A 13,161-nucleotide genomic window follows, 5' to 3' on the forward strand; every position below is an offset into this window, starting at 1 on the left:
TATGGTGGTGGTTGTTGATAATCAAATGAGTGCTCACCATAGCCATTGCCTTGATATGCATCACAGAATGGTTGTTGATAGTCCATTGGAGGTGGTTGTTGCCAAGAGGGTTGATCAAATCCTTGTGGCTCCTCCCATCTTTGATTCTTCCAACCTTGATGCCCGTTCTCATTATAGTTCCCATTCCTAACAACAACATTGGAATCAAACTTGAAGCCAGAGGGGTGAGAATTCATAGTAGTAAGGGAAAATAAAAAACAAAAACTAATAAAAAGAAAATATTTTGAAAAAGATATGATTTTTGAAAAAAAAAAGATAAGATAAGATTTTGAAAAAGATATAATTTTTGAAAAAAGATTTGAATTTTGAAAAATAATATAAGATAAGAAAAAAATTTAAAATAAAAATCTAAAAAAAAATTTTTGAAAAATATTTACAATAACCAATAATAAGGCACACGTTTGCAATTCCCCGGCAACGGCGCCATTTTGAAGAGCAGACTTTTGCGTGGTCTAGAATTCAGAATAAATTTTTGTTGTAAGTATAGCTTCTAAACCAACAAAAGTCCTTTCTTACAAACGTTTTGGTTGTCACAAGTAACAAACCCCTTTGGAATTGATAACCGAAGTATTTAAACCTCGGGTCGTCTTCTCAAGAAATTGCAGGGAAGTATGATTTATTATTGGTTATGCAACGGTATATTTTAGGGTTTTTGAAAAGGTTTGAATAAGAGAAATAGATTGAAGGAATAAATAAATTAATAACTAATAAAACTCTTGACAAGGTATAAAAATTGGAAGTCCTATCCTAGTTATCCTTATCAATGGTGATGAGAATTATACTTTTGCTCACACTAAGTCAACCTCTAACTATGAAGGTCAGTTAAGTAGACAAATTAATTTAATACCGAAAGTCCTAGTCAACTCCTTAAGGAAAGACTAGAGTTATAGGAATCTAAATTAATCAGCAAGAACAATAATTATCAATCACGATGAGTTTGACAACTCAAGAGTTACCAATTAATCAACCAAAGCCAATAGTAAATAATCTAAATTAAAAATAGGGAAAAGCAATCATGAGTCTGAAATACCTCAAATTATATTAAATAAAGATATCAATTCTGACATGGACAAGTTTCATAAATTAGATTGAAAAGAGAAAAAAAGGAACATTGAACCTGTGATGAAGAAGAAAAATTGGAAGTTGAAATAATAATAAATCATAATCCTTTAAGAGGAATCCTAATCCTAATCCTAAGAGAGAGGAGAGAGCTTCTCTCTCTCTAAAAACTACATCTAAATTATGAAAAGTGTTAGTTATGAATGATTGATTATGAATGGATGCATTCTCCCACTTTATAACTTCTAATTTGTGTTTTTTGGGCTGAGAACTGGGTCAAAAATAGCCCAGAATTCGCTGGTTATGAAATCTACCACGCTGATTTTCGTCACTGCGACACATCCACGTGAAGCACGCATTTGCGTCGCCTATCTGTACGGCCACTATAGAAAATTATATACTAAATTAAAGCCCCGGACGTTAGCTTTCCAACGCAACTGGAACCGCATCATTTGGATCTTTGTAGCTCAAGTTATGCTTATGCTCGTTTTAGTGCGAGAGGGTTAGGCTGATAGCTTTGCAGTTCCTTCAACTTCTTGTATTCCTTCAACTTTTGCATGCTTCCTTTCCATCCTCTAAGCCATTCCTGCCATGTAATCTTTGAAATCACTTAACACACATATCAAGGCATCTAATCATAATAAGAGAGGATTTAAATAAAAAAAATAAAAGCCAAAGAAGCATGTTTTTAATCATAGCACGAAATCAGGAAGGAATTGTAAAACTATGCAAATAGTATGAATAAGTGGGCAAAGGCTTGATAAAAATCACTCAATTGAGCACAAGATAAACCATAAAATAGTGGTTTATCAGACAACCAAACCAATTCTTGAATGCACGGTCCTGCTTCCTTATTCCTTTCGGCTACATGGTTAATAAATTGCATTATTGATGATTTGATTTTAATTTTTGCTACTTCTGTATCTATATGAATCATCATCAATACGATGTTATCCCTGCTTGAATATGAGTGAATTATTCTTTAAATTTTTGAATTTATTGTTACCTAGGAAACCATTCTCATGCCGCTCACTTTAACCTTCTTTTCACTAACTCACTCTTTAACTTTCTAACTTCCTCTTTCCATCCTAACCATTTTAACTTTCAAACTTCTCCTTTCGGTTTCTCTTTATTTACAATAACTTTCTAACTCAAGGCATGATCACTGTTTTTTTTATTAACATGAATTCCACTTATCATGTATTTTGGATTGTCATTTTTATTTTCAGACTTTTTCCCTTGAACACAATCCCGAATACACACATCTTTCACTCAATTCTTACTTCTCTTGCTCTTTTGCCACTCTGTGCTTATATTACTATTATCCTATTTGCCTACTTGTTTTCCTGCTTTTATTCTTCAATTATATCCTGAAAATTCTATTTTTCAGGATGTCTGACTCTCAAAGCAGGGAAAAGGGCAAAGTAACCACGGGCAAAAGGAAAAGAGGCGAATCCTTTGTATCCATCCTTGGCATCTTACATGATGATTCCTGGCGGGAGAAGAACTTTACCCCGCAGGAAAAAGCTGATCAGTTGGTACCTGCGGCTGACACAACTAAATTTGCAATCAAATACTGTGAGCTGAAGTACCCAACTTTTGCCACATCCAGGAACCTATACCTGGAAAGGACACTCAAAATTCCAGAAGAACTCAAGCAGTACACTTCAGACCAAATTAAACAGAGAGGCTGGTTCTTCCTGGTGAGAAACTTGACCGAGATCAACTCATCCTGGGTCAGAGAATTCTACTGTAACTATTTTCTATCATCCCTGGATGTAGTCCAGCTCATAGGCAAGCAAGTTCTGGTTACTGAGGAAGCAATTGAAGACATCCTCCAGCTCCTGCCTAAATCAGATCAGCCAGACAGTTACCAGAAAGCTGAGAAGCATATGAGATTCATGAGGTTTGATTGGGATGCAGTGAAATGGGATGTCACTCTGGATCCTACTGTTCCATGGGTCATGGGAAAGAGCACAATGGTACCCAAGGGAATCAGGCTAATATATCTGAATGATGAGGCTCGGCTGTGGCAACAGATTCTGAGTAACTACGTGATGTCGAGCACTCATGAGATAGAGGTGCCAGCTGCTATGATTACCCTCATCTGGTGTGTGATGACGGGTAAGGACCTATATCTACCTCGCTTCATCCGGTATTACATGGCCAGGATCCATGTTAGAGGCACCCTCCCCTTTCCATTCCTGATTACTCAGTTGGGTCGCCGAGCTGAGGTACTTTGGGAGGTTGCTGATGAAAAGCCATCCGTCGCAGACTGCCAAAAGATCATCCCTCATAGTCGAAAGTTTCAGGCTTTGGGCTACCGCCCTCCGTTTCTCACTGACTCTACTGAGGCAGCTACTTCTTCAGCTGCTCCTTCTGCTTCCACTGCTCCAGTACCACCCACTGCACCCCACGTGCTCCTCCTGAGCCCGTCTACCTCCTGGTGCACCGACTCTTTGACTGCTTAGACTAGATGGAGCGCCATCACCAGCAGCACTTTGAAAGGTCTGAACGTTGCAACAGGCAACGTTATGAGAGATCTGAGCATCGCCACAAGAGGCGCTATGAGCACCTCAAGCTGATGCTCTGTTCTGGTGGCGACATCCCCTCCGAGCCCTACACGCCCTCCGACACATCAGGAGGTGAGCGATCATGAGGAGGAGGCACCTACCCAGGCTGAGCAGGGAGGACCCAAGCACGCTGCACCACATCATGAGGAGCACCACCAACTACAGGCCGCTAATCCAGACATTCATCTATAGACAGAGCCTCTGCTTCAGCAGACTGCTCCTCCTACACTCACAGAGACTGCAAACCTTCAGCTTACCACCGAGACACCGGCAGCCCATCCTTCCGGAGATGACACTTCTTTACACCCAGTTTGAGTGAGCATCGAGGACGATGCTATTATTTAAGTGTGGGGAGGTCGCCATCTCTGGAATATATTTCTTTTGGTGAATCACTACAGACTCTTATCTTATTTTGTCCATTTTCTGTATTTTATTTGCACATTTTTCTCTTTTGCTTTTGTTGTACTTTTGCATTCTGCACTTTGGGCTATATATATCTTGGATATTTTAGCTTAATCTGCACCTTAGTTTACTAGTTATATATTAAGTGGATTAATTAGTATAGTTTACCCTTTTTAGCATATGATAGTTGGTTAATTGAAAAATAAAAAGAGTAAGCTAGGACCTGTAGTATATTAACAAAATCCACACACCTTATATATATAGCATTACATGTTAGTTAGTTAACAACATTTCTTCAAGCTGAAACACTGTGATTTTAAGGGGCACCTTAAAGATTTACATTGAGTTGAATGGAAACTCTTAATTTCTAATTGCATGACATACATAACTGATATATGATTTATGAGCTTGAGAACACACAGCCCGTGAGTCTTGAGCTTAATTGTATGGTTACATCAAACCATAAATTTCATTCTTGTGTGTTTCGCACTTCTTTTCTATGCTTGCAATCTTTATTTTGTTTTAATCTATATGTCCAATTATAGAATATAGATGCATACCAAGAGATGATTGAGGCATTATTTGTATTTATACCCACTTGTCCCAAATAAACCTACCTTTTATGCTATCGTTGTTAGCCCCCTTGAGCTTTTTAATCCCCCTTCATTTTATAACCACATTACTAGCCTTAAGCAGAAAAACAAAATCAAAATCCCAAGTTAAAGCCTTGATTAGCTTAAGATAGATAGTGTGTAAAAATTTAAGAATGGGAAATTTTATGGGAACATGAGATGACAGGAATAAAGTAGGAATTTGTACTAAATAAGATGTTTCAAAAATTTGGGAAGCATGCTCATATGAAATCAAAACAATTAAGTTACCATGTGCATTACAAAAAAAAATCAATGCACATGGGACAAAGGTCAAAAATAAAATACATGAGCATGTAACACAAAAGTGGAAAGATTTGGGTAGCTAGGTAAAGAATTATGAAATTATATATGTATATGTTAGGTGAGTTCTTAGACTAGTCAAGGATTCACTTTGTTAGCTCACTTAGCCTTATATATACATCCTTACCCTTACCTCAGCCTCATTACAACCTAGGAAAAGACCTCATAATTTTTGTAAGTCTATATTCAATAATTGTTGATTGATTAGAGAAAAAACAAAGTTTTAGAAAGCATGACTGGAAAAGAAGAGAGTAATTAACCCCAAACACTGAGTAAATAGAGAGTAAAGACACAATTCAATGAGGGTTCAATAGCTCGTTCTCATATGTCCATGTTTAATTATTGATTGTCTTGCAAGTTGTGAATTATCTTAACTCAACTCAATTATAATTGTGCTTTAATATGATTTGGCCCTAGTTGTACATACATGATTCCTTGAAGATATGAATTAATTTGACTACACATATGCTTTATATATAGGTGAATAATAACTAGATTTGCATGACTCATTTAGGTAGTTGCATTTAGAGTAGATTGCATTGCATATGATTCCACCATTTTACCTTTACTCTTTTCTCTTGGATTTAGCATGAGAACATGCTATTGTTTAAGTGTGGGGAGGTTGATAAACCATTATTTCATGATAAATCTTGTGCTTAAATTGTATGATTTTATCAACTCTTTACCTACTTATTCATATGAACTTGCATGGTTTTACAATTCCTTCCTTAGGATATGACATATGGGAAAACATGTTTCCTATGCTTTAAAATAATCAAAATTTAATTATCCTTCATTACCATTCGATGCCGTAATTTGTGTGTTGAGTACTTTCAGGTTTTATAGGACAAAAATACTTAAAGGATGGAAAGGAAACATACAAAATGGAAGGAAAGCGCAAATTGGAGTCTTGGAGAAACTAGCAGTGACGCGTCCGCATGAACGACGCAAACACGTGCTCAGCGCAAAAGAGAATTGACGCGAGCGCATGGATGACACGAACGCGTGACTTGCGAAACACAACTGACATGGACGCATGATTGACACAACCGCATGGAAGAACACAGATTAAAAGGTTATAAATGGAGGAATCCATCCATTCATGGAGATACTGGATACCTTATACAACATACATTTATAGATAGTTTTAGATTTAGATGTAGTTTTTAGAGAGAGAGGTTCTGTCCTCTCTCTTAGGATTAGGATTTAGGACTTAGAGTTTCTCTTAACCTTAGGATTATTTCATCTTCAAATCAGGTTCAATATTCCTTTATTTTGATTTTTCTCATTTGTTAATTATATATGTTACTAATTTGGCTTATGGACCATTCATGTTATGATTTTCTTAATTAATATAATTTGAGGTATTTCAGACTCATGATTGCTTTCCCTATTTATAATTCAGATTTTTCCCTTTTGGCTTTGGTTGATTAATTGGTGACTCTTGAGTTGTCAAACTCATCGTGATTGATAATTAATATCTTTGCTGATTGATTTAGATTCCTATAACTCTAGTCTTTCCTCAGGAGTTGACTAGGACTTTAGGTGTTAAATTGATTTGTCCACTTAACTTACCTTCATAGTTAGAGGTTGACTTAGTAGGAGCAAAAGTATAATTCTCATCACCATTGATAAGGATAACTAGGATAGGACTTCCAGTTTTCATACCTTGCCAAGAGATTTCTTCGTTATTAATTTATTAATTCCTGCAATTCATTTCTATTGTTCAAACCTTTCTAGAACCCAAAAATACTATTTTTCATAACCAATAATAAATCATACATCCCTGTAATTCCTTGAGAAGACGACCCGAGGTTTAAATACTTCGGTTTATAAATTTTATTGGATTTCTTACTTGTGACAACCAAACATTTGTACGAAAGGATTTTATGTTGGCTTAGAAGCTATACTTACAACACGATCACATATTTGTGAATTTCTTCGCCGGTAGAAAATCCGATCGTCAGAGAGAAACTGAAAAAGTTTTTCTCACTGAAGAATGCAGTGCAATCATTTTAAAGAGCTCACCAGAGAAGCTTAAGGATCCTGGAAGCTTTATGATACCATGCACATTAGAGGGAACCTGTACCAAGACAGCTCTATGTGATCTAGGGGCAAGTATCAATCTAATCCCTGCATCCACTATCAGAAAGCTTGGCTTGACTGAAGAGGTCAAACCAACCAGGATATGTCTTCAACTTGCTGATGGCTCCATTAAATGCCCATCAGGCATGATTGAAGATATGATTGTCACAGTTAGGCCATTCGCCTTTTCCACTGATTTTGTAGTGCTGGAAATGGAGGAGCACAAGAGTGCAACTCTGATTCTAGGAAGAGCTTTCCTAGCAATTGGACGAACCCTCATTGACGTCCAAAAAGGGGAAGTAACCCTGAGAGTCAATGAGGATGAGTTTTGGCTGAATGCTATTGAAGCAATGAAGCATCCAGACACATCAAAAGACTCCATGCGTGTTGATATTATTGATTCCCTGGTACAGGAGATCACTATGGCTGAGAGTCTCGAATCAGAGCTAGAGAATATCTTTAAAGATGTTCAGCTTGATCTGGAGGAACCAGAGGAAATACAAGAACCTCTGAAAATTCCTCAAGAAGAAGAGAAACCTCCCAAACTCGAGCTCAAACCACTACCACTATCCCTAAAATGTGGATTTTTGGGAGAAGGTGAAACTTTTCCTGTAATTATAAGCTCTACCTTAGAGCCACCATAAGAGAAAGCCCTAATTCAGGTGCTAAGGACACACAAGACAACTCTTGGGTGGTCCATTAGTGATCTCAAGGGCATTAGCCCAGCCAGATGCATGCATAAGATCCTACTAGAGGATAATGCCAAACCAGTGGTTCAACCACAAAGGCGACTGAATCCAGCTATGAAGGAGGTGGTGCAGAAAGAGGTCACTAAATTACTAGAGGCTAGGATTATTTATCCCATTTCTGATAGCCCTTGGGTGAGCCCTGTCCAAGTTGTACCCAAAAAAGGAGGCATGACAGTAGTTCATAATGAAAAAAATGAACTGGTTCCTACAAGAAAAGTTACAGGGTGGCGTATGTGTATTGACTACAGAGGACTCAATACAGCCACCAGAAAGGATCATTCTCCTTTATCCTTCATAGACCAAATGCTAGAAAGGCTAGCAGGTGATGAGCGGATAATTTATACGCTTTTTAACATTGTTTTTAGGTGGTTTTTAGTAGAATCTAGTGACTTTTAGGGATGTTTTTATTAGTTTTTATGCAAAATACACATTTCTGGACTTTACTATGAGTTTGTGTTTTTCTATGATTTTAGGTATTTTCTGGTTGAAATTGAGGGACCTGTGCTGTTGGATTCTGACCTCCCTTCACTCGAAATGGATTTTCTGGAGCTATAGAACTCCAAATAGCTCGCTCTCAGTTGTGTTGGAAAGTAGACATCCAGGGCCTTCCAGCAATATTTAATAATCCATACTTTATTTGAGTTTAGATGATGCAAACTGATGTTCAACACCAGTTCCATGCTGCATTCTGGAGTAAAACGCTAGAAACACGTCACAAACCAGAGTTAAACGCCAGAAACACGTTACAACTTGGCGTTTAACCCGAAGAGAAGCCTCTGCACGTGTAAAGCTCAAGCTCAGCCCAAGCACACACCAAAGTGGGCCCCGGAAGTGGATTTCTGCACTTAGACTTATTTCTGCAAACCCTAGTAGCTAGTTTAGTATAAATATAACTTTTTACTATTGTACTAAGCGTTCTGTCTTTTGGATGGATCTTTAATCAGTGTATGCGATTTTAGACCTTCATGGGGACTGGCCATTTGGCCATGCCTGGAGCATCACTCATGTATTTTCAACGGTGGAGTTTCTACACACTATAGATTAAGGTGTGGAGCTCTGCTGTTCCTCGAGTGTTAATGCAATTACTATTATTCTTCTATTCAATTCAGCTAATTCTTTTTCTAAGATATTCGCTGTACTTCAACATGATGAATGTGATGATCCGTGACACTCATCATCATTCTCACCTATGAACGCGTGCCTGACAACCACTTCCGTTCTACCTTAGATTGAGCGCGTATCTCTTGGATTCCTTAATCAGAGTCTTCATGGTATAAGCTAGAATTATTCGTGGCCATTCCTAAGATCCAAAAAGTCTAAACCTTATCTGTGGTATTCCGAGTAGGATCTGAGATGGGATGACTGTGACGAGCTTCAAACTTGCGAGTGTTGGGCGTAGTGACAGACGCAAAAGAATCACTGGATTCTATTCTAACATGATCGAGAACCGACAGATGATTAGCCGTGCTGTGACAGAGCATTTGGACCATTCTCACTGAGAGGATGGGAAGTAGACATTGGCAATGGTGATGCCCTACATACAGCTTGCCATAGAAAGGAGTAAGAATGATTAGAAAAAGGTAGTAGGAAAGCAACAATTCAGAAGGGACAAAGCATCTCCATACACTTATCTGAAATTCCCACCAATGATTTACATAAGTATCTCTATCTCTATTTTATGCTTTATTTATCATTATATTCGAAAACCATTATAACCATTTGAATCTGCCTAACTGAGATTTATAAGATGACCATAGCTTGCTTCATACCAACAATCTCCGTGCCTTACTCACGTAAGGTTTATTACTTGGATGACCCAGTGCACTTGCTAGTTAGTTGTGCGAAGTTGTGACAAAGTGTGATTCACGTTTGAGTGCTCCAAGTCTTTGGCGCCATTGTTGATGATCATAATTTCGTGCACCAAGTTTTTGGCGCCGTTGCCGGGGATTATTTGAGTTTGGACAACTGATGGTTCATCTTGTTGCTCAGATTAGGTAATTTTCTTTTCAAAAAGTTTTCAAAAATCTTTCAAAAGTTTTTGTTTGTTTTTGTTTTTTCCAAAAAGAAATTTTCGAAAAATTCAAAAAAAAAATTAATAAAATAAAAAAATAAAAAAAATATTTTTGTGTTTCTTGTTTGAGTCTGGAGTCAATTTTTGAGTTTGGTATCAATTGCATGTTTTTAAAATTTATGCATTTTTTTTGAAAAATGCATGCATTGCATTCTTCATGATCTTCAAGTTGTTCTTGGTAAGTCTTCTTGTTTGATCTTCATATTTTCTTGTTTTGTGTCTTTTGTTGTTTTTCTTATGCATTTTTGCATTCATAGTGTCTAAATTGAAAATTTCTAAGTTTGGTGTCTTGCATGTTTTTCTTTTCTTACAAATTTTTCAAAAATAAGTCTTGATGTTCATCTTGATCATCAAAGTGTTCTTGGTGTTCATCATGACATTCAAAGTGTTCTTGCATGCATCATTGGTTTTGATCTAAAATTTTCATGTTTTGGGTCATATTTGTATTTTTCTATCTCCTCATTAAAAATTCTAAAATCAAAAAAATATCTTTCCCTTATTTTACTCATAAATTTCGAAATCTTTGGGTTGACTTAGTCAGAAATTTTTAAAATAAATTGTTTCTTGTTAGTTAAGTCAAGATTTCAATTTTAAAAATCTTATCTTTTCGAAATCTTTTTCAAAATCAAATATTTTCTTTTTCCTTTTGTTATTTTCGAAAATTTTTTAAGATTGATTTTCAAAATCTTTTTCTTATCTTTATTTCATGATTTTCAAAAACTTTACTAACAATTAATGTGATTGATTCAAAAATTTGAAGTTTGTTACTTTCTTGTTAAGAAAGGTTCAATCTTTAAATTCTAGAATCATATCTTTTAGTTTCTTGTTAGTCAAGTAATCAATTTTAATTTTAAAAAATCAAATCTTTTTAGTTTCCTTTTCAAATCTTTTTTAAAACAAATCTCAATCATATCTTTTCAATCATATCTTTTTCAAAATTAATTTCAAAAATCTTTTCTAACTCCCTATCTTTTCAAAATTGAATTTCAATTCTTTTTCAACTAACTAATTGACTTTTTGTTTGTTTTACTATTTCTTATCTTTTTCAAAACCACCTAACTACTTTCCTCTCTCTAATTTTCGAAAATTGCCTCCCTCATTTTCAAAATTCTTTTAATTAACTAATTGTTTTAAATTTTTAATTTTAATTTTATTTCTTCCCCTAATTTTCGAAATTCTCTCCCTCTTATCTCTTTCTATTTATTTTATTTATTTACTAACACTTCTCTTCATCTTAAAATTCGAACCCTTTCTTCTCTTCTTCTGTGTTCAAATTTTTCTCTTCTTCATTCTTATTCTTCTTTTCTTCTACTTACATAAAGGAATCTCTCTACTGTGGTAAAGAGGATCCCTATTATTATTTTCTGTTCCCTTCTTTTTCATATGAGCAGGAGAAAGGACAACAATATTCTTGTTGAAGCAGATCCTGAACCTGAAAGGACTCTGAAGAAGAAACTAAGAGAAGCTAAAATACAACAATCCAGAGACAACCTTACAGAAATTTTCAAAAAAGAAGAGGAGATGGCAGCTGAAAATAATGACAACAAAATAATGCAAGGAGAATGCTTGGTGCTTATACTACACCTACTTCCAATTTTTATGGAAGAAGCATCTCAATCCCTGCCATTGGAGCAAACAATTTTGAGCTGAAGCCTCAACTAGTTGCTCTAATGCAACAGAACTACAAGTTTTATGGACTTCCATCAGAAGATCCCTATCAGTTTTTAACTGAGTTCTTGTATATCTGTTATACTGTTAAGACTAATGGAGTTGATCCTGAAGTCTACAGGCTCATGCTTTTCCCTTTTGTTGTAAGAGACAGAGCTAGAGCATGGTTGGACTCACAACCTAAAGATAGCCTGGACTCTTGGGATAAGCTGGTCACGGCCTTCTTGGCCAAGTTCTTTCTTCCTCAAAAGCTGAGCAAGCTTAGAGTGGATGTTCAGACCTTTAGGCAAAAAGATCGTGAATCCCTCTATGAAGCTTGGGAAAGATACAAGTAGTTTACCAAAAAGTGTCCTTCTGACATGCTTTCAGAGTGGACCATTTTGGATATATTCTATGATGGTCTATCTAAGTTCTCCAAGATGTCACTGGACCATTCTGCAGGTGAATCCATTCACCTAAAGAAAACGCCTGCAGAAGCTCAAGAACTCATTGACATGGTTGCAAATAACCAATTCATGTACACCTCTGAGAGGAATCCTATGAGTAATGGATGCCTCAAAGGAAGGGAGTTCTTGAAATTGATGCTCTGAATGCCATATTGGCTCAGAACAAAATATTGACTCAGTAAGTCAACATGATTTCTCAGAGTCTGAATGGATTGTAAAATGCATCCAACAGTACTAAAGAGGCATCTTCTGAAGAAGAAGCTTATGATCCTGAGAACCCTGCAATGGCAGAGGTGAATTACATGGGTGAACCCTATGGAAACACCTATAATTCCTCATGGAAAAATAATCCAAATTTCTCATGGAAGGATCAACAAAAGCCTCAACAAGGCTTTAATAATGGTGGAAGAAACAGGTTTAGCAATAGCAAGCCTTTTCCATCATCTTCTCAGCAACAGACAGAGAATTCTGAGTAGAGCCCCTCTAGCTTAGCAAATATAGTCTCTGATCTATCTAAGGCCCCTTTAAGTTTCATGAATGAAACAAGGTCCTCCATTAGAAATTTGGAGGCACAAGTGGGTCACCTGAGTAAGAAAATCATTGAAACTCCTCCTAGTACTCTCCCAAACAATACAGAAGAGAATCCAAAAAGAGAGTGTAAGGCCATTGATATAATCAAAATGGCCGGATCCAAAGAGGAAGGGGAGGACGTGAATCCCAATGAGGAAGACCTCATAGGATGTCCTCCAGATAGAAAGGAGTTCCCTATTGAGGACCTAAAGAAATCTGAGGCTCATATAGAGACCATAGAGATTCCATTAAACTTTCTTCTGCCATTGATGAGCTCTGAGAACTATTCTTCCTCTGAAGAGGATGAAGATGTAACTGAAGAGCAGGTTGCTCAATATCTAGGAGTCATCATGAAGCTGAATGCCAAATTGTTTGGTAATGAGACTTGGGAAGATGAACCTCCTTTGCTCATTAGTGAACTAAATACATGGGTTCAGCAAACTTTACCTCAAAAGAAACAATATCCTGGTAAATTCTTAATACCCTGTACCATAGGAACCATGACCTTTGAGAAGGCTCTGTGTG

General features: G+C 36.6%; 1 non-coding gene across 1 annotated transcript; it reads right to left on the reverse strand.

The window, feature by feature from the left end:
• Positions 1–11,877: 11,877 nt before the first annotated feature.
• LOC112699964 (small nucleolar RNA R71) lies at positions 11,878–11,985 on the reverse strand. The gene has a single exon (XR_003152894.1). It is a non-coding gene; the product is annotated as a small nucleolar RNA R71 (small nucleolar RNA).
• Between the last annotated feature and the right edge of the window lie 1,176 nt (positions 11,986–13,161).

This window comes from Arachis hypogaea, chromosome 6 (genome assembly GCF_003086295.3).
Source record: "Arachis hypogaea cultivar Tifrunner chromosome 6, arahy.Tifrunner.gnm2.J5K5, whole genome shotgun sequence".
Classification (NCBI taxonomy): Eukaryota; Viridiplantae; Streptophyta; class Magnoliopsida; order Fabales; family Fabaceae; genus Arachis; species Arachis hypogaea.